The sequence below is a fragment of the Macaca mulatta genome, chromosome 11 (assembly GCF_049350105.2).
Source record: "Macaca mulatta isolate MMU2019108-1 chromosome 11, T2T-MMU8v2.0, whole genome shotgun sequence".
Taxonomy (NCBI): Eukaryota; Metazoa; Chordata; class Mammalia; order Primates; family Cercopithecidae; genus Macaca; species Macaca mulatta.
In genome coordinates this window covers 139,591,693-139,612,741 of record NC_133416.1, presented here as the reverse complement: position 1 = coordinate 139,612,741, position 21,049 = coordinate 139,591,693, and the positions used below count along the sequence as shown (strand labels likewise).

Genomic DNA, 21,049 nt, shown 5'->3' with positions numbered 1-21,049 from the left:
GGGTGTGTAGTGTGGGGTGCATTTGGGGTATGTGTAGGGTGTGTAGTGTGTGGGGTGCATTTGGGGTATATGTAGGGTGTGTGGGGTGTGTATGTACAGTGGGGTGTGTATATGGGGTGTATGGGGTGTATGTGGGATGTGTATGGACAGTGTGGGATGTGTGGGGTGTGGGTTGTGTGGGGTGTATGTGTGTGGGGGGTGTGGGTTGTGTAGGGTGTGGGTTGTGTGCTGTGTGGCGGGGGGGGGTGTGTCCATAGCGTTCGTATCTCCTCCGCAGTCGTGCATGAGAAAGTGGCGTCCCAGGTTTTGCAGCACTCAGGAGCCGATTGAGTGTGATAATTGTCACTTTTGCAATCACGACAGGTACTCAGGAAGTGCCTCTGCGGCTTCTCTGTGTTTCCTCCGTGGCTAATGAGCCTGAGTGCTCCGCGCATCGTCGGCCGTGTGTCCTCCTTCCTTTGCCAGCTGCTGCTCGCGGCACCCCTTGTGTGCTCGTTCATGTGAGGAGCCCTTAGCCCTGGGGACAGGAACTGCGCGTATGACCAAGCGCTTTCCCCATTCGTCTGGCTTCATTTTATGGTGTTGAGTTTTTGATACACAGGAATTAGTAAATGTGAACTGTATCTACTTTTTGTGAGGAGATGGGGTTTCACCATGTTGCCCGGGCTGGCCTTGAACTCCTGGCCTCTAGCAATCCTCCTGCCTCAGCCTCCCCAAGTGCTGGGGCCGCAGTCTTGAGCCACTGCACCCGGCCTGGTATCTGTGTTTTAATGGCCTGTGCCTTTGCTGTCGTTCTTGGAGAAGCCTGTTTGACCCTCTGCACATCTTTCTGATACTCGTACAATTCTTTGTTCAAATTAAAAGCTTTCATCCATTTGGAGCTGTGTGTTTTCACATGAGGAAGCTGCTGATCTTTATCGGGTTTTAAGATGGTGTACGAAGCCTTCTCAGGCCACTCATCAAATCTCTATCCTCAGCTGTGAACAGAAGAGCAGCCCTTGTCACAGGCTTACTCAATCCACTGTCTGTCTTGGGCTTTCTACTCTAAGCTATTATTTATACAATTATTTATAAAATAGCTGCATGTCTAGTGATTAAACATGACCCCATTACTATTTTAGGACTTTCTTGCCTATTATTCTCTTGCTTTTACTCTCTCATGTGAACTCGAGAACCTTTTGCTGAAATTAGATTCCATGTGTGCGGGTTGCATTTACCCGATGTCACCCAGCAGCACGGTACCAGGAACGGCTGTGGGGTGGGATTCTGGGCCCCCAAGTTCCTCTGATCACAGAGCCCTGACATTTGTGCGTTTGTGGATTCCTTTCCTTTATGGGGTGTTGCATACATTGTCCATCTCAGGCTTTCTGTCCTTTTTTTTTTTTTTTTTGAGACATCTCACTCTGTTGCCCAGGCTGGAGCACAGTGGCATGATCACAACTCACTGCAAGCTCCACCTCCCGGGTTCAAGCGATTCTCCTGCCTCAGCCTCCCGAGTACCTGGGATTACAGGTGCCCACCACCACACCCAGCTAATTTTTGTGTTTTTAGTAGAGACAGGTTTCACCATGTTGGCCAAGCTGGTCTTGAACTCCTGACCTCATGATCTGCCCGCCTTGGCTTCCCAAAGTGCTAGGATTATAGGCATGAGCCACTGCACCCAGCCCTTTTTTTTTTTTTTTTTTTTTTTTTTGACACAATCTCACTCTGTCACCAGGCTGAAGTCCAATGGCATGATCTCAGCTCACTGCAACCTCCACCTCCCAGGTTCAAGCAATTCTCCTGCCTCAGCCTCCCAAGTACCTGGGATTACAGGCACGTGCCACCACACCCAGCTAATTTTTGTACTTTTAGTAGAGACAGGATTTCACCATGTTAGCCAAGCTGGTCTTGAACTCCTGACCTCAAGTGATCCACCTGCCTCGGCCCCCACAAAGTGCTGGGATTACAGATGTGAGCCACCACCTGTGTGTTTCTACAAATCTGGACAGTCCTTAGTTTCTCAGTGCGTGGCTTCCCCATGTGGAAATCCTACTGGAGGCGAGTGGGACCTCCGATTGACCCTCAGGGTTACCAATGTCTCTTTCCTGTTTCTCATCTCCTTTCCATTCTGAGGGGTGTCCCAGGAAACTTTCCTGGTTCTGCATTCCAGGGAATAAGTCCTCTCTTCAGCCACATCCAGACAGCAATTTGAGCCACTTGCTTAGCCTTGGTTTTTCCAGTTAATGACTGCATCTTACATTTAGGAGACTTTCTTCCACGGGTATTTTTCATATCTGGTTTTTTTAAATAATTATTTTGATTCATAAACTCGCGTTTTTGATTAATGCTTTTCTCTCATTCCTTAATGTCTTTGGAAATTCTAACAGTCATCCTAAGACCTCTTTAATTACTATCTTTTTCTGTCTCTGGGTTTAAATTCACTTATTTTGTTGGATTTCTTGGCTGACTCTCCTGGAATTGGATTTCCTCAGGTGCTTTGTCATTTTTATTTATTTGAGTCAGGGTCTCGCTGTCATCCTGGTTGGAGTACAGTGGTACAGTCATCACTCACTACAGCCCCAAACTCCTGGGCTCAGATGATCCTCCTGTCTCAGCCTCCTGAGTAGCTGGGACTACAGGCGTGTGCCACCACACCCAGGTTAATTTTTCTTTTTTTTTTTTTTGGTAAAGACAGGGTCTCACAGGGTTGCCCAGACTGGTCTCAAACTCCTGGGCTCAAGTGATCCTCCTGCCTCGACCTCTCGAGGTGCTGGGATTACGGGCATGAGCCACCGTGCCCAGCTGCCTTGTCATTTTGCTGAGCGCTCATCTTTTACAGAAGTTGTAGCTTAATTCCATGAACACCCACTCTGGGAAGCAAGTTTCAGAGCGTCTCCTCCCGGCACTTCTGCCTCATGACATGGAAGCCGGTGGCAGATGCCACCCTGAGGAGGTGCCCCTTCCCCTTTCCCAGGCGGATGTCACCCTGGGGAGGTGCCCCTTCCCCTTTCCCAGGCGGGTGTCACCCTGGGGAGGTGCCCCTTCCCCTTCCCAGGCGTGTGCCGGCCCAAGCGCTCGTGCTGCTGCCTCTCGCTGTGGGACACTTCTGGCTGTAGCCCCCAGGGGTCCATCAGAGCGGTTTCAGTGTCTTTTCCGTCTCAGGGAGCTCATCCCCACCCTGAGTTCATGCCAGGACCCTGGCCGCACACCCAGCACCTGTCCCACCAACGGTCCCCAGAACCTCTTGGCTTCCATGCTACTCACTGCAGCCGGCTTCGCTCCTCCTGAGCTACGGAGAATTTCACCTTGTTTTCTAATGTTACTTTTAACTTTTAAAACAACTGATCTATTGTTTCTGCGTGTCTGAAACAGCAGGGGAGAGTTCTATGTCTGTGGTGCTGAAAAATGTCAGCATTTCATCTGTCACAGCTGCAGCGGGTCTGGTTCCGCAGAAACCATGACTAAACTGTAGCCTCATCTCTGTTTGAGGACAGAAGCACATCACAGAAAAAGCCACCAGGTGTGGTTCTGCCATTCAAGGGACAGGGCTTCAGGGACAGATGATTGTGTGGAGGGGGTGGGACCGGGTGAGAAGCCTCAGGCGCTTGGCTCTGCTGTCCTCGAACGGCTCCATCGGTGGCATCCTGAGAGCTCAAAACGCGGGGCGCCCCTCCCCGGAGCTTCTGACTCCACAGGTCCCAGGTGGGGTCTGGGAATTTGAGGTTCTTGGGAGCTCCTGGTGACACTGGTGCTGCTGGGTCACTTTGAGAACCACTTATTTGGAAGGAAGATGCTGTTTCTCTCATTTGTCTGAGATGTTCAGTGTTTGGTGAGGTGAGCAGGAGGGTCTGGACAGCAGCTGGCCCTGGGGCGGGAACGCCGTGGCCACTGCCTGCATTGCCTCCGGGGTATATCTGCAGCCTCTCATCCAGGAAGAGATGGTTTCCTGTCTGACGTTGATGAATGGCGCCCACTGTGCCCTGGGAGATGGGATTTGCCTTTCTAGCGATAAATCCAGGCAGATCCTGCCCTGAAGATGGATCGTTGCTGCAGAACGAGGCATGTGTGTGACAAGAGGGTGGCATTGCCTGCAGCTGCACCAGAGGAATTATCATTTCCCGAAACAGGCCTGGGCTCCAGGGGCAGGGACACGCTGAGCAGATTATAAATCTTTTTTAAAAATTAGGTTCAATGTGAAATCTCTCAAAGGGATGCACACAATTTCCTCCAGAGTGAATATGAAGCCCTGCCTTTTGTTAAAGGGGAAATTCTGTTCTGCCAAAGAGAAAGTGCTGACTGGGCACTTTTTGGGTTTGTACCAGGTGAGACAACCTGGGGGTCAGGATGCCTGGGTTCCGTCCGCATCAGCCTGGACCTCTGGTGCATCCAACCTTTTTCCTGGAGGCCTGTGCTGGGAACACAGGGATTGCTTGGCCTCTAAGGTTTTTTCCTCATCTTGATGACACAGCTTTGCACAATGCCTAGACAGAGTCATGCTGATTCTAGGGACTAATGCAGATGGGTGGATGGATGAGTGGGTGAGAGAAGGAAGGGATAGATGGTGGCTAGGTGGGTGAATGATTGGGTAGATTGATGGCTAAATGGTGGATAGATGGGTAGATGAGTGGATGGATGGGTGGATCAATGAGTGGGTGGGAGGATGGATGGATCGATGGTGTCTAGGTGAGCAAATGAATGGGTAGATTGATGGATAAATGAATGAATGGATGGATGGAGGAGTGGTGAGTGGGTGGGTGGATGGATGGATGGGTGGATGGGTGGATGCATGAATGCATGGGTGGATAGATGGTGGCTAGGTGGGTGAATGAATAGGTAGATGGATGGATAAAGGAATGGATGGATGAGTGGGTGGGTGGATGGGTGGATGCAGGGATGGATGAATGGATAGATGGATGAGTGAGTGGATGGATGGATGGATGGGTGGGATGCATGGATGGGTGAATAGATGACTGGCTAGACGCAGGGATGGATGGATGGGTAGATGAATGAGTGGATGGATGGATGAGTGCATGTGGATGGAATGGATAGATAGTGGTTAGGTGGGTGAATGAGTAGGTAGATGGATGGATAAAGGGATGGATGGATGGATGGATAGATGGATGAGTGAGTGGATGGATGGATGGGTGGGATGCATGGATGAGTGAATGGATGGATGGCTGGATGCAGGGATGGATGGATGGATGGATGGATAGATGAATGAGTGGATGGATAGATGGATGAGTGCACATGAGTGAGTAGGTGGATGGATGAGTGGGGGAATGGATGGATGAGTGGGTGGATGGATAGGTGAATGGCTGGATGGCTGGATGGATGGATAGATGGATGAGTGAGTGAATGGATGGATGGTTGAATGGTTGGATGGATGGATGGGTGAGTGGATGGATGGGTGGGATGCATGGATGGGTGAATGGATGGGTGAATGGATGGCTGGCTGGATGCAGGGATGGATGGATGGATGAGTGCACATGGATGAATGGATAGATAGTGGCTAGGTGGGTGAATGAGTAGGTAGATGAATGGATAAAGGAATGGATGGATGAGTAGGTGGATGGATGAGTGAATGTATGGATGGATAGATGGACAGATGGATGAGTGAGTGGATTATGGATGGTTGGCTGGTTGGATGCAGGGATGGATGGATGGGTGGATGGATAGATGGATGAGTGAGTGGATGGATGGGTGGGATGCATGGATGGGTGAATGGCTGGCTGGCCGAATGCGGGGATGGATGGATGGATGAGTCCGCATGGACAGATGGATAGATAGTGGCTAGGTGGGTGAATGAGTGAGTAGATGGGTAAATGGGTGGAAGGGTGGGTCATTCTATCAGTTATTTTATCCAAGGAATATTGGCAAAAGGGAAGAGAGGTGGGCTTGAGCAAATGTTGGCCATAACTTGAGAAGTAAAGTCTCATCCTCATTATTTTCAAGGTGAAAACCAGATTTTATAACAGTTTAGCGGATCACAACACCCAAAAGGAAACACACAGTTCATCACACAACTAAACCTATCAGTCAAGAAAGAGCCAAGTTATCCCCAAATTCTCCTTCCCCCTTACAAGGGCAGACCGCCCACAAGGGCAAAAAGCCCAGAAACGCCTCCTCACAGGCTTCGTGGGAGCCAAAGCCTCCAGCTCAGAACGGCGCCAAGTGAAGAGGTGAACTTTGGCCACAGAAGCGGCCACGGCGTCTCTCCAGTCTTGTGAGTGGGCATCCCACTCAGTGGCCCAAAGAGAGAAAACAGCTCATCCCCCCAGATGCTGGAGCCCCTCCCAAGGCAGCCACGTGGGCACAGATCTTAGGAAGGAAGATGCCCAGCGGAGACCAGGGAGGAGCTAGCCATGGGGGACACTCAGTGCCGCCTGCCTGTGGACCCCCTCCTCGCCCTATTCCTGCCACAGAAAACACCCTGTCCTCCGAGGCTGCCAGCTGCGCTCAGCACCCAGATCCTGGCTCCTCGCTGAGCCTGCAGCTTCGAGGCTGCACGCTGCGCTTAGCACCCAGGTCCTGGCTCCTTGCTGGGCCTGCGGCTGCGCCACGCACCGTCTTTCCTGCAGATGAGAGTGCTTGGTGCTGGTCTCCAGGACGTTGTCAGCAAATGACCCTCCCAGGAAAGCCTCCATATTGCTCTCCCTGTGTGAGGGACCCCGTGGGGAGAGAAGCAAGGGGCTGTGCGCCTCTCTCTGTCTCCCTCTGTCTCTGTGTGTCTTTCTCTGTGTGTTCATCTCTCTGTCTTCTCTATAATCTGTTTCTTTGTCTGCCTCTCCATGTCTCTCTCTCTCTCTCATGTCTCATGTCTCTCTCATGTCTCTGTCTCTGTCTTTGTGTCTCTGTGTCTCTCTCTCTCATTAGATGGACATGGACAAGCCCCTGTGTGTCCCCCACCACCATCTCCCCTCCCTCTACACGTCCACCCACCATCCCTTAGGAGTCCTTTGGCTAAGCCCTGGACAGGGCATTGGGGAGGGGGATGCAGCCCCTCGGGCCTGGCCCAGAAGCCCCCCGACCCTGCTGTCCGCCCCCTTGCACCCTCTCCATCCCCTGCTGCAAGTCAGGGAGGGCCAGCACCCAGGAGGTGATAGAGGGCACCTGGGTCCCGTGCTGGGTCCCATGTGGCCATGCGAGGCTGCCCCCCATGCCCACTGGCCGGTCTATGCTGCCACGTGAGCCACGTGGTGGCTGTGATGGTGCCAGCCTGGCACTGTGGGACCGGGTGCTGGTTGGCACGTGTTTCCTCATGATACAAAGATGACTGGCTTCATTCTTGAACCTCAGTCTTGGAGCCAACAGGCAGGATCAAGTGGACCCTGGCCATGCCAGCCTTGCCCGGCCCTCGGAGTGGTCCCCGCACTCGCCAAGCCCCGGCAGGGCAGCGCTCTTGGGACGAGGGAGGAAGCGCACCCTCCCTGGAGGAGCTGCTCGTGCTCTCCACCGAGGCCAGCAACAAACAGCCTCACCGAGAGCCGGGGCCACGCCCAGCAATCCTCCCCGGGCTGCACTGGCATCCAAGCGGTGCCGGGCACCGCGTCCTGGACTCCGTTTAGAACCTGACTGTGTCTGTGTGCAGGGCCTGCAGCCCAATAGAAGGGCTGGTGAATTGCAGCTCGGTGTGCAAGGAAGGACTTTTGTCCCTGAGAGCCTGGGCTGTGTCGCCTACAAATCGCACGAGAAAGAGCTGGGGCTCAGGTGAGGCCCTGATGAAACCTAAGTGTGTCTGTTCTGCCAAAGCGGCTGCAAAGCCACCCGGAGCTGCGTGGACTCGACGTCTGGAAACCAACAGTGATCGTGTCACGTTTCCTCCCAAACGCCTTTGAACGGGCAGGACAGCGGGACAGCGCGGCAGTGAGGACACTGACGGGGTAGTTAGCACCAGCGCAGGGTGCTGCGGAGGCCGGCAGGTTTCTCCAGGCTCACAGCCTCACGCTGGCTTTGCCCATCAGCCAGAATCTTCCAGTTCCACGTAGAACAGTGAGACAGGCCTCTGTGACGGGTGTGCATCCTCTGTTCTGCAAGATCAGACACTGAGTGGGAACGGGCTGCCACCGCCTGCCCTGGTCTCCAAGTGGCTTTGTCGTTATTCAGGACAGCGCAGCCAGCAGGCCAGGAGACAACGGCCATTGGTGAGATGGTTTGTTACGCACGGATCCCAGAGAAGGGGGTACCACCAAGCAGGGCCACCTGCGAGGCACCAGGCTGGGCAGGAGGCAGAGGGTGTGAGGGGGACGGGGCCAGGAACGGGCAAGGCCGGGTGAGCAGCCCTGGGGGACCTGGCTTCCATCGTCTCAGCAGCTCTGGGGCAGGGACCATCCTCCCGAGTGGCTGAGTGGGAGGATGGCAGCCCAGAGTGAAGGACAGAGGCAGTGGGCTGTGGACTCGCGTCACCCGGTTTGCACTTGGAAAGACGCGCGGCGGGTGCTCACTGGCTCTCGGAAATCGCTCACCCGGCAGGCGCAGGCCTCTCGGGCCAGTGAGGTTCCAGATGTCAAAGGATCAGATACAGAAAATATGAAAGCATGGTTAAGACACGGGCTCAGCTCCTGCTTGCCACCTTCGTCCCTGGGCTCCTGCTGACGGTGGAGTCGCCGGCATGGAGAGGGATGGTGGAGTCTCAGGCGTGGTTTTCCAGTCATCTCCGAAGGAGCCACCATCAGGGACCTCAGATGGGGCACTCCGGAATCGGCTTCCTCTTCTCCAGGTGCCCTTGGGGGCAGTCCCCCTCCTGGTAATCCTTGTGAGGGTGGTGTCCCGGCTTTCACCTGGGAGGACCGAGGCGCCCAGACCCCCATCCCCAGGCCTGACCTGGCAGGGAGGCGGGTGGTTGAGGACTCAGAGTCGCAGGTGCCCCCTGGACTCATGCTGCAGGGAGGGCATGTGGACATGGGCTGAGTCGTGCCTACATCTCCAGGGATGCTCCGTGACCCAGCTGTTCTGGACCGTCAGTGCCCATGCGTGCCAACTGATACATTCGAGACTCTTTCTTTCAGCTTCCGGGACGTGTCTGCATTCTTTTCTAGAGAGCTGGCAGCAAGTTGGGGGCCTCCTCAGGCCCCCGGTGCCTCCTGGACACTGCAGAGGCCACAGTGGGCCTCACGCCCCCTGGAACACTCCTCAGACATGAGGGCTGACCCCAGAGCCCCTGGGTGCTCACCCAATGAGCTGTCCCTGCAGGTACATCACAGAGGCTGACAGGGAGGACAGCCGAGTGCACATGTGAGTGTGCCTGTGTGTGGGTGGAAGTGTGTGTGACTGAGTGTGCCTGTGTGTGGGTGTGTGTGTGCCTGTGTGTGTGTGTGGGACTCTGTGCCTATGTGTGGGTGGGAGTGTGCGTGTGACTGTGTGTGTGTGTGCCTGTGTGTGGGTGGAAGTGTGTGTGACTGAGTGTGCCTGTGGGTGGGTGGGAATGTGTGTGTGACTGTGAGTGTGCGTGTGACTGGGTGGGAGTGTGTGTGTGTTTGTATGCCTGATTGTGTTGCACGCGTGTGCATCTATGGTGCATTTTTGTGTGAGTGTGTAAAGAAAGTGATTGATTCTAAGAATTGGTTCACACAATTGCAGGGCTGCCAAGTCTGATATCCCTAAGGTGGGCAGCAGGTGGGGTTTCTGTGTCGTTTCCATGTCGTGGTCTGAAGGCTGCAGACCCAGGTGGAGTTTCCGTGCCGTTTCTGTGTCATGGTCTGAAGGCTGCAGACCCAGGTGGAGTTTCCGTGCCGTGGTCTGAAGGCTGCAGACCCAGGTGGAGTTTCCGTGCCGTTTCTGTGTCACGGTCTGAAGGCTGCAGACCCAGGTGGAGTTTCCGTGCCGTGGTCTGAAGGCTGCAGACCCAGGTGGAGTTTCCGTGCCATGGTCTGAAGGCTGCAGACCCAGGTGGAGTTTCCGTGCCGTTTCTGTGTCATGGTCTGAAGGCTGCAGACCCAAGTGGGGTTTTCGTGTTGTGGTTTGAAGGCTGCAGACCCAGGTGGGGTTTCCGTGTTGTCTGAAAGCTGGCGTCCTTCTCTGGGAACCCCCAGCCCTGTCTTTGCTCTTGAGGCCTGGCTGGGGGGGCCTGCCCATTGTGCACGCCTGCTGCTATGCGGAGTGTCCCCTGATGCAGGCGTCACTCACAGCTGCAGACACGGTTCCAGCAGCGCCTCACATCCACTGAATAACGGGACCTTCACCTCCTGAACCGATGTAAAACCGTCACATGGGCCACAGCCCACAGGCGTGGATTGCAGGGCAGGAGTGTGGTGTGTAATCACGTGGCCTGCAGTTGGGGACCAAGTTTGAAGTCTGGCTGCCCCGGGTGCCAGCTGGGTGACTTGGACACACTCTTCAGCCTTCCCATGCCCGTCTCCTGATCCCGCAAATGGTCTTGAAGGACCTGCCCCAGGGTCCCCTCGACAGGGAGGGGAAATGCTCTGTGAAGCTCTGGGCCTGCTGCCTTTTGCAGAGAGAGTATTTGGGAAAACCACGGTGGAGACAGAGGATGAGGGACAGAATGGCCAGGTGGACGGGGTGAGTGGATCACAGGTGAACCCGGTGAGACTGCAGATGCACATCTGTTTCTGGCCAGCGAGGAAGGCGGCTGCGTGTGGTTTGACCGAATGGACACGAATAGACATGAGGCGTTTTCTTGTATTAGGTCGGTGCAAAAGTAATTGTGGTTTCAGAATGTGAATTTTAAATCATTACAACTGGGCTCAAACACACCTTTATTCGTCAAAATAGGAACCATCACAGTCCACACGTTTTTGCCAGTGAGAAATGAGTTTATTCCTGTAGCATAAATATCTGTGCTTCAGGATTTGACAAACTCTTGGAAACATTTTCTGCATCCTGCTGGTTGTGGAAGCGTTTTCCCTGCAAAAAGTTGTCGAGAGGCTGCAGAGGTGACAGTCGGTTGGCGAGACGTCAGGCGAATATGGCGGATGAGGCAAAACTTCGCAGCCCAATGCGTTCAGCTTGTGAAATGTTGGTTGTGTGATGTGCAGCCAGGCGTTGTGGTGGAGAATTGGGTCCTTTCTGTGGACCGAGCCCGGCGGCAGGCGCTGCAGTTTTCGGTGCAACTCATGGATTTGCTGAGGACACTTCTCAAGTATAATGGTTTTGCAGGATTCAGAAAGCTGCTGTGGGTCAGGCCAACAGTGGCGGCCAGAGAGTGACCACCAGACAGCAACAGCCAGACAGTGACCACCGGACAGCGACCACCAGACAGTGATGGCCAGTGACCGCCAGACAGCGACTGCCAGAGAGTGACCCCCAGACAGCGACGGCCAGTGACCACCAGCGACCGCAAGACAGCGACGGCCAGACAGTGACCGCCAGACAGCGACGGCCAGACAGTGGCGGCCAGAGAGTGACCACCGGACAGCAGCCACCAGATAGTGACCACCAGACAGTGACCACCAGACAGTGACCACCAGCGACGGCAAGACAGTGACCTCAGACAGCGACGGTCAGAGAGTGACCAGGCCCTTTTTTGGTGCAAGTTTGGCTTTTGGCAAGTTGGAGCTTCTCTCAATTCAACCGTTAAGATGGTCATCACTAGTCGTCGTATAAAATCCACTTCTCATTGCACATCGCAATCCAGTCAAGAAACGGTTCATCATTGTGTAGAATAAGAGAAGACAATGCTTCAAAACAGTCATTTTTTAAAAGTTTCACTCAGTTTGTGAGGCACCCAGTTACTGAGCTTTTTCATCTTTCCGATTTGCTTCAAATGCCGAACTCCTGTAGAACGGCCGGCGCTGAGTTCTTCGGCAGCTTCTCGTGTGGTTGTGAGAGAATCGGCTTTGATGGTCGCTCTCAGTTGGTCATTGTCAACGTCTGACGGCAGCCACTGCGCTCCTCATCTTCAAGGCAAAACTTCTGCTTTACAAAACTTCCCAAACCACCACTGCCCTGTGTGTCGTTGGCAGCTCCTGGCCACCACTGCCCTGTATGTCGTTGGCAGCTTCTGGCCACCACTGCCCTGTATGTTCACTGGCAGCTCCTGGGCCAAGTGCGTTGTTGATGTTGTGATTTGTCTCTGTGGCTTTACGACCCATGTTGAACTCTAATAAGAAAATGGCTCAAATTTGCTTTTGTTTAACATCATTTACGTAGTCTAAAATAAACATAAAATAAACAGCAAGTAACAAGTCATTAGCAAAAACATAAAGTGAGAAATGCACATTAAAATGGTAAATAACATAACGTTTATTGGAGCACATATTCCAATATCAAACGGCAAACATTCCAGCAACGCGAGACCACAGCTACTTCTGCACTCACCTCATAACTCAGTTGAAACACACGACAAATTTGTCACCTGCTGTACCCGGGCACCGTCGTGTCATCTACAAGGCCCCGGGAGGCTGCCGTGGGTGAGGCCTGGTGAAGTCAGGAGCACCGTGCATACGTCTCTGCGTTATTTTCAGGGATAAAAGTCATATATTCAGGGCCGGGCGCGTTGGCTCACCCCTGTAATCCCAGCACTTTGGGAGGCCAAGGCGGGCAGATCACGAGGTCAGGAGATCGAGACCATCCTGGCTAACATGGTGAAACCCTCTCTTTACTAAAGTAAATACAAAAAATTTAGCCGGGCGAGGTGGCGGGCACAGTAGTCCTAGCTACTCGGGAGGCTGAGGCAGGAGAATGATGTGAACCTGGGAGGCAGAGCTTGCAGTGAGCTGAGATTGTGCCACAGAGCGAGACTCCGTCTCAAAAAAAAAAAAAGAGAAAACCGTACATTCTCAGCATGAAAATTCAGATATTACAGAAATGCCGCATAGGAAATAAAACATTCTGTCCCGTGATAACCACTGGGAACAGTTTCTTCCAGATGTCTGTGTGTGATTTTCAAAATTCTTGTTTTTACAAAAATAGAAAATGTTTCTAATAGCATATGTTTCAAAAAACATGGTATTTTGTGATGCAGCAATAGCAAATGCATATTTCCAGGAGCTGGGGGTGGAGACCAAGGGAAGGGGCCAGTGCCGTCCCTCTGTGGCCAGGGCCCTCACGGGCATATTCTGCCAGGTCAGGAGGACTCTGGGGAATGGGCCGTGCAGCGGCTGGGAGGAGGGTCCGGGCACAAGGGGCACTGAGAGGCTGCAGGCGGGCGGGGCCGGTGTTCTCGCTGGAAGAGCTGGGGGCGCCTTGGCTGGAGAGGGGCCCCCGGGCTCGCCCACCTGCCCAGCCGGCCAGAGAGGGGCCCCCGGGCTCGCCCACCTGCCCAGCCGGCCGGAGAGGGGCCCCCGGGCTCGCCCACCTGCCCAGCCAGCTTGGTTCCTGGTCAGGGCCGGTTCCCACCTGGTGTGGTTTAGAGTCCGGGGCAGCTGGGAGAAGCTCCAGGCCCAGGTTTCACCCGTTTCCCATGTGGTCAGGCAGGGCTGAGGGATGCAGGTGTGGCAGCCGTGTCCAGCACCCCTGGCACCCACCAGTACCTCACGGGGAGGGCGTTGCTCGGTGCCCGAGAAGCCAGAGGGTCCCACGAGCAGTGGGGATGGCCACAGGGGGGTCTTTTACGCATCGCGCCGTAGAAGCCGAGCCACAAAATGAAATGAGTCTGGAGTCCAGGAGAGGCGCACATCACCCCGCGGCAACGCTGCGCGCCGGTCCCTGTTCCCGCGCAGGAAGCCCTCTTCCCGCGCAGGAAGTCGTCCTGTTCCCGCGCAGGAAGTCGTCCTGTTCCCGCGCAGGAAGTCCTGTTGCCGCGCAGGAAGTCGTCCTGTTGCCGCGCAGGAAGTCGTCCTGTTGCCGCGCAGGAAGTCGTCCTGTTCCTGCGGGAAGGGCTGGCTGCTTAACCACAGGGCACTCCAGGAAGGGACTGTCTGGTCACTGCGGTGGCGGGAAGAAAATGAAGATAGCAAGAGAGACGGCTTCTGAGTAAAGTTCACGGCGCTACCGGCAAGGCCGGGCATTCCTGCGTGGTGCGGCCGTGTTTCCCGTGGAGACGGAGGCGGGGACAGCGGTTCATGCCCAGCCACAGGCCCAGGGAGGACAGCGCCAGGCTTCCAGAGCTCGCCCCTTCACAGTGAGGACTCCGCTCCGCACCGCCCTGCCGGTGACAGCTCCAGCCTTGTCGAGGATTGGGAGTCAGGTCTCCCCCGCCCACCGCCACCCTGGAATTCACCTTCCAGATGTTCGTCCCGGACGCACTGAGACCCAGAGATCTGTTGGGGCCGGGGACCAGGCAGGGTCTCCCCTGCTCCCGAGGAGGGGGCCCAAGTCCACAAGCGCCTCCCCTCCGAGCAGCCACCAGGAGCCCCGACGCCTGCCCTTTGCTTGCTGCTCCCGTCAGGGGTTTACCAAGTCAGCCCAGGAGCCAAGGGGCAGGGGTGGGTGGCCGCAGCCCTGGGGGTGGGTGGTCCTGTTCAGTGACAGCTCCACAGCTCCAGGTGAAGAGGCAGCTTCAGGCTTAGCCCGGTGGCCAGGGCTCCCTGCCACCCTGCACCAGCCATGTGGCCTCAGGCAGGGGACCAAGCCTCTGTGCCTTGGCCTCATGTTCACCTGCAGACGATGAGGTTGGCCCCACCTGCCCTGGCACAAGGTTGTGGGGCTTCCTCTTCACCCTGCTGCCACCTCCTGGGCCCGCTTTGTTGGTTAGGGATAGAACAGCAGACGTCCTCTTGGTTCCTCAGGCTCGCACTGATGGAGTTTTGTGTCTCAGAACACACAGAGCCGAGTGCTTCACCGGTGACCGTGGGGGCGTGGGCTCTAACAGTCCACTGCCATCCTTGTTATACAGGCTCTGGCGTGCATATTTGTTGCCTCATGGTCTCGAGATGGCTGCCACTCCTCCAGACCTCACATCCACATCCCTAACAAAAAGAACGGAGAGGGGCAAAAGGTTCTGCCAGCTGAGGCTGTTCCCTTTTTTAAAAATCAGGATAGGCCGGGAATGATGGCTCACACCTGTAATCCCAGCACTTTGGGAGGCCGAGGTGGGTGGATCACAAGGTCAAGAATGACCAACATGGTGAAACCCTGTCTCCAGTAAAAATACAAAAATTAGCTGGGCATGGTGGCGGCGCCTGTAATCCCAGCTACTTGGGAGGCTGAGACAGGAGAATCTCTTGAACCCAGGAGGCAGAGGTTACAGTGAGCCGAGATCACACCACTGCACTCCAGCTTGGTGACAGAGCAAGACTCCATCTGAGAAAAGAAAAAAAATCGGGATAAGTCACAGCTTTGCCAAGAGCCCCATTCTGAGGCCCCTGCTTCCACCTCATCGGCCAGGATTCTATCAGCGGCCACCTCCAGCTGCCCATGGGCCAGGGAATTGGTGGTTTGTGGATGCAACCCCAGTGACTCAGTGGAGTTGGGAGCCACAGCTCCGGCCTCACTCACAGAAACAGTGCCTCCCACCCACCCTGCCCCTGGTGATCTGACAATGCCTCATAGCCGGAGTCCTGAGGACGCTCTCTGAGCCCCTACGTCCCTGACTGCAGCACAGCCTGCCTGTGCCTGCTCTGCACTGCCCCATGGCCCAGGAGGACTGAGCTCGGGCCTCAAGCATGCCTGCATGTCACCGCCAGTTAACCCCACTCATCATCCATCTCTGCTCAGAGCTGGGGTTTGGGAAGCCATCCCCGACCCCAGCCAGGGCGCCCCTCCTGCCAGAGTCCCACGGCCCCGGTCGGTCCTCCGACTGCGTCCACACACGACCAGTGTGACATCTGATCCTTGCCGGCCTCCCCTCTAGATGACAGTTTCATGAGGGAGGCCGTGTGTCCCCAGCGCCTCCAGGAGAACCCTACAAGCCCTGTTGCTTTGCTTGTCTCGGCCAGAAGAACAGCTCCGACTTCATGGTATGGCCTCGCCCTCAGGCCCTGTGCTAGGCCCACAGCGCTGCCAAAGACGACGTCAGTCCTCAGTGTACAGGGGGATTTTTGACCTGACGCCCGCGCGCAGCAGGGGCCCCTCTCCTGTCTCTCCTCTTGCTGTGATGCCCCAGCCTGGGGCCTACAGACGAGGGGCCCCAGGGCCCCACCCATCTGTGGAGGAGTCGGCCATCTTCCCATCTGTGGCCTCTGCAGTTAGTGACAGCCCCTCAGCCACCCGTGTCTTCCTCATGTCACCAGAAAGGGGTCCCCATCCAGACCCCAAGAGAGGGCTCTTGGATCTCATATGAGGCAGAATTCAGGGCGAATCCACAGAGTAAGGTGAAAGCAAGTTTATTAGACAAGTAAATAAATGAGGTGAAGAGAAGAATGGCTGCCCCACAGGCCGAGTGGCCCCCAGGGCTGCTGATTGGTTATTAATTAACTTCTGTGGTTATTTCTTTTTTTTTTTTTTTTTTTTTTTGAGATGGAGTCTGGCTGTCGCCCAGGCTGGAGTGCAGTGGCCAGATCTCAGCTCACTGCAAGCTCTGCCTCCCGGGTTTACGCCATTCTCCTGCCTCAGCCTCCCGAGTAGCTGGGACTACAGGCGCCCGCCACCTCGCCCGGCTAGTTTTTTTGTATTTTTTAGTAGAGACGGGGTTTCACCGTGTTCGCCAGGATGGTCTCGATCTGACCTCGTGATCCGCCCGTCTCGGCCTCCCAAAGTGCTGGGATTACAGGCTTGAGCCACCGCGCCCGGCCTTCTGTGGTTATTTCTTGATCATATGCTGAACAAGGGGTGGAATATTGGTGAGTTTTCTGGGAAAGGGGGTGGGATTTCCCGGAACTGAGAGCCCCACCTTTTTTAGACCGTGTAGGGTCACTTCCTGGTGTTGCCGTGGCATCAGTGAACTGTCATAGCGCTGTGGGGAGTGTTTTAGCAGCTAATGCATTATAATGAGCGTATAATGTGCTGCGAGGATGACCACAGGTCACTCGTCGCCATCTTGGTTTTGGTGGGTCTTGGCTCCTTCAACATATTTGTTTGCTTGAGATGAAGTCTCGCTCTGTCACCCAGGCTGGAGAGCAGTGGTGTGTTCTCCGCTCACTGCAAGCTCCGCCTCCCAGGTTCAAGCAATTCTCCTGCCTCAGCCTCCCGAGTAGCTGGGACTACAGGTGCATGCCACCACGTCCGGCTAATTTTTGTATTTATTTATTTTTTAGTGAAGACGGCGTTTCACCATGTTGGCCAGGATGGTCACGATCTCTTGACTCGTGATCCGCCTGCCTCGGCCTCCCAAAGTGCTGGGATTACAGGCATGAGCCACTGCGCCCGGCCTACTGCAACCTGTTTTATCAGCAAGGTCTTTGTGACCTGTGTCTTGTGCCGACCTCCTCTCTCATCCTGTGACTTAGAATGCCCTCGCCATCTGGGAATGCAGCCCAGTGGTTCTCAGCCTCGTCTTGCCCAGCCCCTGTTCAATATGGAGTTGCTGTGGTTTGAATGGCTCTGACACTCAGACTTCCACCCTGACTGTGGGGCCAGACGGTCAGGTAGCATGGGGGTGACCACAGGCATCGTCACCCAAACCAGGACACCTGAGAGTTACCAGAGGTGCTATTAATAATCACCCCAAGTCAGGGGTATCAACTAGGGTTGTCTTGGGCAGTGGGGATGTATGGCTAGTAACTAGTATTAACTAGTACTGACTATCTGCTGCATGCAAGGAAACCACAGCAGCGACGGTCTTTGCCAGCTGTGCCTGCCGAAGCAGCATGGATGTGTCAGCTCTTGGATGTGTAACAATCCACTCTGAAATGTTACGGCCTAAGACAACCGTTTCCTTGGCCCACAGCTCTGTGGATTGGCACATGGCCTGTGTGGAACAGAGCAGCTCTGCTCTCAGCTGGCCTTGCTGATGCCGGCAGTCAGCCGCCAGATGAGCGAGGTTGGCTGGTTGGGGTGGGGAGGAACGGGCTCAGCTGGGCGGCTTCTCTCTGTTCCGCGTGGTCTCTCATCCTCATGCTGGGGGGCAGGTTACAAGACAGAGATCGGTGTGAGCATAGTCTCCCGAGACCCAGCTTGGTCTTGGCACTGGGTGGGTTCTGCCCCTTTCTGTTGGTCCAAGCAAATCGTGACGAAGGGCTAGGGTGATAGCGTCCCTCTCTCAGTGGGGAGAGCTGCACACATTGACACCAGAAGGTGAGTCCAGCTTGGCCCCAGTTGCTCTCAGCACAGAGTGCAAGCTGGGCTCTGTCTTCCTTCACCTGATCTTCCTCCAGTGTGGCCAAGAAGGGGAGGGCCCAGGCCTCCTGCCTCTTGAGAGCCTCTGAGAGGTGGGCTGCGTGCCTCTGGCTCCCACAGGAGGATTTTGCCTGATCCTTAGGTGTTGGTCTCCTCTGGCCCACAGAGTGGAGAATTTATTGCCAATATTTATCTGAAATTTATAGAGGGTTTAAACTGTTTCCCTTGAGGCTGTGATGGTAGGGCCTTTAAATTCTCTCTCTGTATAAGCATCAGTCTCCCAGGGAATGTGGCAGGAGGCAGATCTGCCAGTCAGATGATGTATTGGTCCCTGGCTTCAAAATATGTGAACAATTACAAGGTCATTAACTCCGACACAGAAAAGAGACCTGCCCCGGGCGTGGGGACGCCGCGCACCAGTGCCACTTGCCTGAGGAGCCATGCAGGGTAGGGGCGGGGGGGGCTGTCCTGTTCTTCCCCTGTTTTGCAGGGATAGGAAAGGGGATGTTGCTGAGGGCGTGGGGGTTCACTCTCCGACCTTATCACTCCTGAGCTAATGGCACTGCTGAAAAGCCAGGTCACACAAGCTGTGGGCCCGTGTGGTTAGGGGCAGTCCACACACCCCAAAAGCTCAGGGATCTGTGGCCCAAGCCTGGAGACTGAACCTGCCCAGCCCCCAGCCGTGACGGGTCCTTAGCTAATGATGGAAGCCAGCCGACTCCCACCACCTGGGAGCCTCGCCTCTCCCGTAACTTCGGTCCTTCTAGAGACATGGTGGGGGACCCAAGAGCCGAGAGACCTGAGGCTGCATTCACCCAAGAAAGGGCCTCGGTGCCACCTGCAAGCTCAGCACACACCAACGGGGCTGGAACCCGCGGACCCGGCTTGGGGAGGCCTTGTAGACCGCCAGCAGTCTCACCAGGTTCCCGCGTGGAATCTCCCCAACGCCTCAAAGCCCCGGGGACAGAGTGGCCGTAAGTGGCTGTGGAGTCCCTAAAGGGAACACATTCATTCCGCAGCTGTTTATCAAGCACCTACAGTGCGCCGGGCCTCGCTCTGAGCACTGGGAGGCGGCTGTGAGCAGAAGCGACAGAAACCCTGTCCTGCGTAGCTGAGCCGCGGGGAGGGGCAGGCGGAGACGGGGATGGACAGGAAGCGGCGCCATACTGAGGGGTGTGAGCCTCCGGTCCAGACACCCAGCCGCAGGGCAAGGATGGTGGCCCTAAACAGGACGTAGGGAGAGGACTCACACTGAAGGCTGATGGCGACATCTGAGGTTTATTTTTACTTTTTATGTTTTCAGACAGGGTCTCTCTATTACCCAGGTTGGAAAGTGTTGTGTGATCTTGGCTCACTGCAGCCTCAACCTCCCGGGCTCAGGCGATCCTCCCACCTCAGCCTCCCAAGCAGCTGGGACCGCAGGCACGCACCACCACACCCGGCCCGGCTACTTTTGTTCGTTTCTATGGAGATGGGGCCTCACTATGCTGCCCAGCCTCGCTTGTTTTTTTAATGGACAAATGGGACTATCCTTGTTCATGGGGTGTGGCGTGCCACGCTCAGGTCAGGCGATAGCACAGCTGCCATCTCCACATTTGCCATTTCCTTGTGTGGGGGCTTGGCTCCTCCTCCCAGCTGCCGTTTGGGTCGTGGTCAGGTCCGCGGTCCTCCCTCAGCGGCACCGGCACCGGCACCCGCTCCTCTCTGCCCGTGGTTTTGGTCCTTTTTTTTTTGAGACGTAGTCTCGCTCTGTCACTCAGGAGTGCAGTGGTGTGATCTCAGCTCACTGCAACCTCTGCCACCCAGGTTCAAGAGATTCTTGTGTTTCAGCCTCCTGAGTAGCTGGGACTACAGGCATCTGCCACCACGCCCAGCTAATTTTTGTATTTTTAGTAGAGACGGGGTTTCATCATGTTGGCCGGGCTGGTCTCGAACTCCTGGCCTCAAGTGATCCACCCGCCTCGGCCTCCCGAAGTGCTGGGATTACAAGTGTGAGCCACTGTGCCTGGCTGGTTTCGTGCCTTTAATCTCTCTGGCATTGGAGCTTTGAAGGCCGGAGGCAGCAGAGCATACAGAGACCCGGGAAGGATGCCCGGCATGGGCACCGCCTGTGCCAAGGCCTGAGGGGTGCGCGTGGGGGTGCTGGGAAGGCCACGGTGCTTCGAACCCAGGGGGTGGGCAAGGCAGGTGTCAGGAGCCCCTGGGGGGCTTCGTGTTCCCTGGGGTGAGGCCCGAGGACAGGATGCTGTGGTGGGTGGGGGACCAAGTCTGTGGCCTCAGTGCTGGGGGTACACAGGGAGGCTGAAGCTGCTGGAGGCCGCCCCAGAGGCCGGTGTGCCAGGTGCTCCTGAAGACGGGCGGGTGGATGATGGAGGACGAGGCTCTGTCTCACCCTTGTGGAGCTTCCTCCATTCTGACCCCTTCCAGTGAAGGGCGGCTCCGAAGCTCTTTCCCCCGTGGGCCCCACCCCCTCCTTCTCGTGAAACCTGGGTGGTCTCAGGTTGAGGTGAGACATCAGCAGAATGGGAGGGCGGCGTACGGGATTCACCAGCAAGGCCCCTTCCCGCCGCGTACAGAAATCCCGATGCTGGTCTTGAAGGCAGAAAGGAAGCCCCGGCTCAGGGGCCTGGAAAACCCCAGGCTGGGCTCCCAGCAGCTCCAGGCCAGCTTTTCTCAGACAGGCTGTCCCACAGCAGAGACAACAGACAGAAACCCAGAAACCACGACGCTCCCAGGGCACCCTCCTGCCACGAGGTGAACCCGATGCAGAAACACGGTTCACTCCCTCCGGACGCAGAGGCCAACCTCAGCTGGGCGCAGCAGCACAGACTCCACCGTCCCGGGGAAGGAGCCGGAGCCCTGTGGGTGACGTGGGACTACGGGCTGGGGTGTCCCGGGCCAGGCTGAGCAGCGAGGAGGCTCTGGGTCGCCGGACTGGGGCAGGGAGACTGGCGTTAGCCGCGTGCTGTGTAATCATCTCCTCGAGGAGGGAGCGCGTCTGGGTCTGTCCTGCGGC

General features: G+C 55.8%; 1 protein-coding gene across 6 annotated transcripts in view; it reads left to right on the top strand.

The window, feature by feature from the left end:
- The window catches only part of GALNT9 (polypeptide N-acetylgalactosaminyltransferase 9), a 122,613-nt gene that overhangs the window by 93,572 nt on the left and 7,992 nt on the right, over positions 1-21,049 (top strand). Inside the window, exon 1 of one of the 6 annotated variants that reach the window (XM_077955881.1) lies at positions 16,586-20,894. The exons of the other annotated variants lie outside the window; for them this stretch is intronic. The gene's annotated coding sequence lies outside the window, so the exon portion shown is untranslated. Of the gene's footprint in view, positions 1-16,585; positions 20,895-21,049 lie in introns of those variants that run through there. 6 annotated transcript variants of the gene reach the window in all.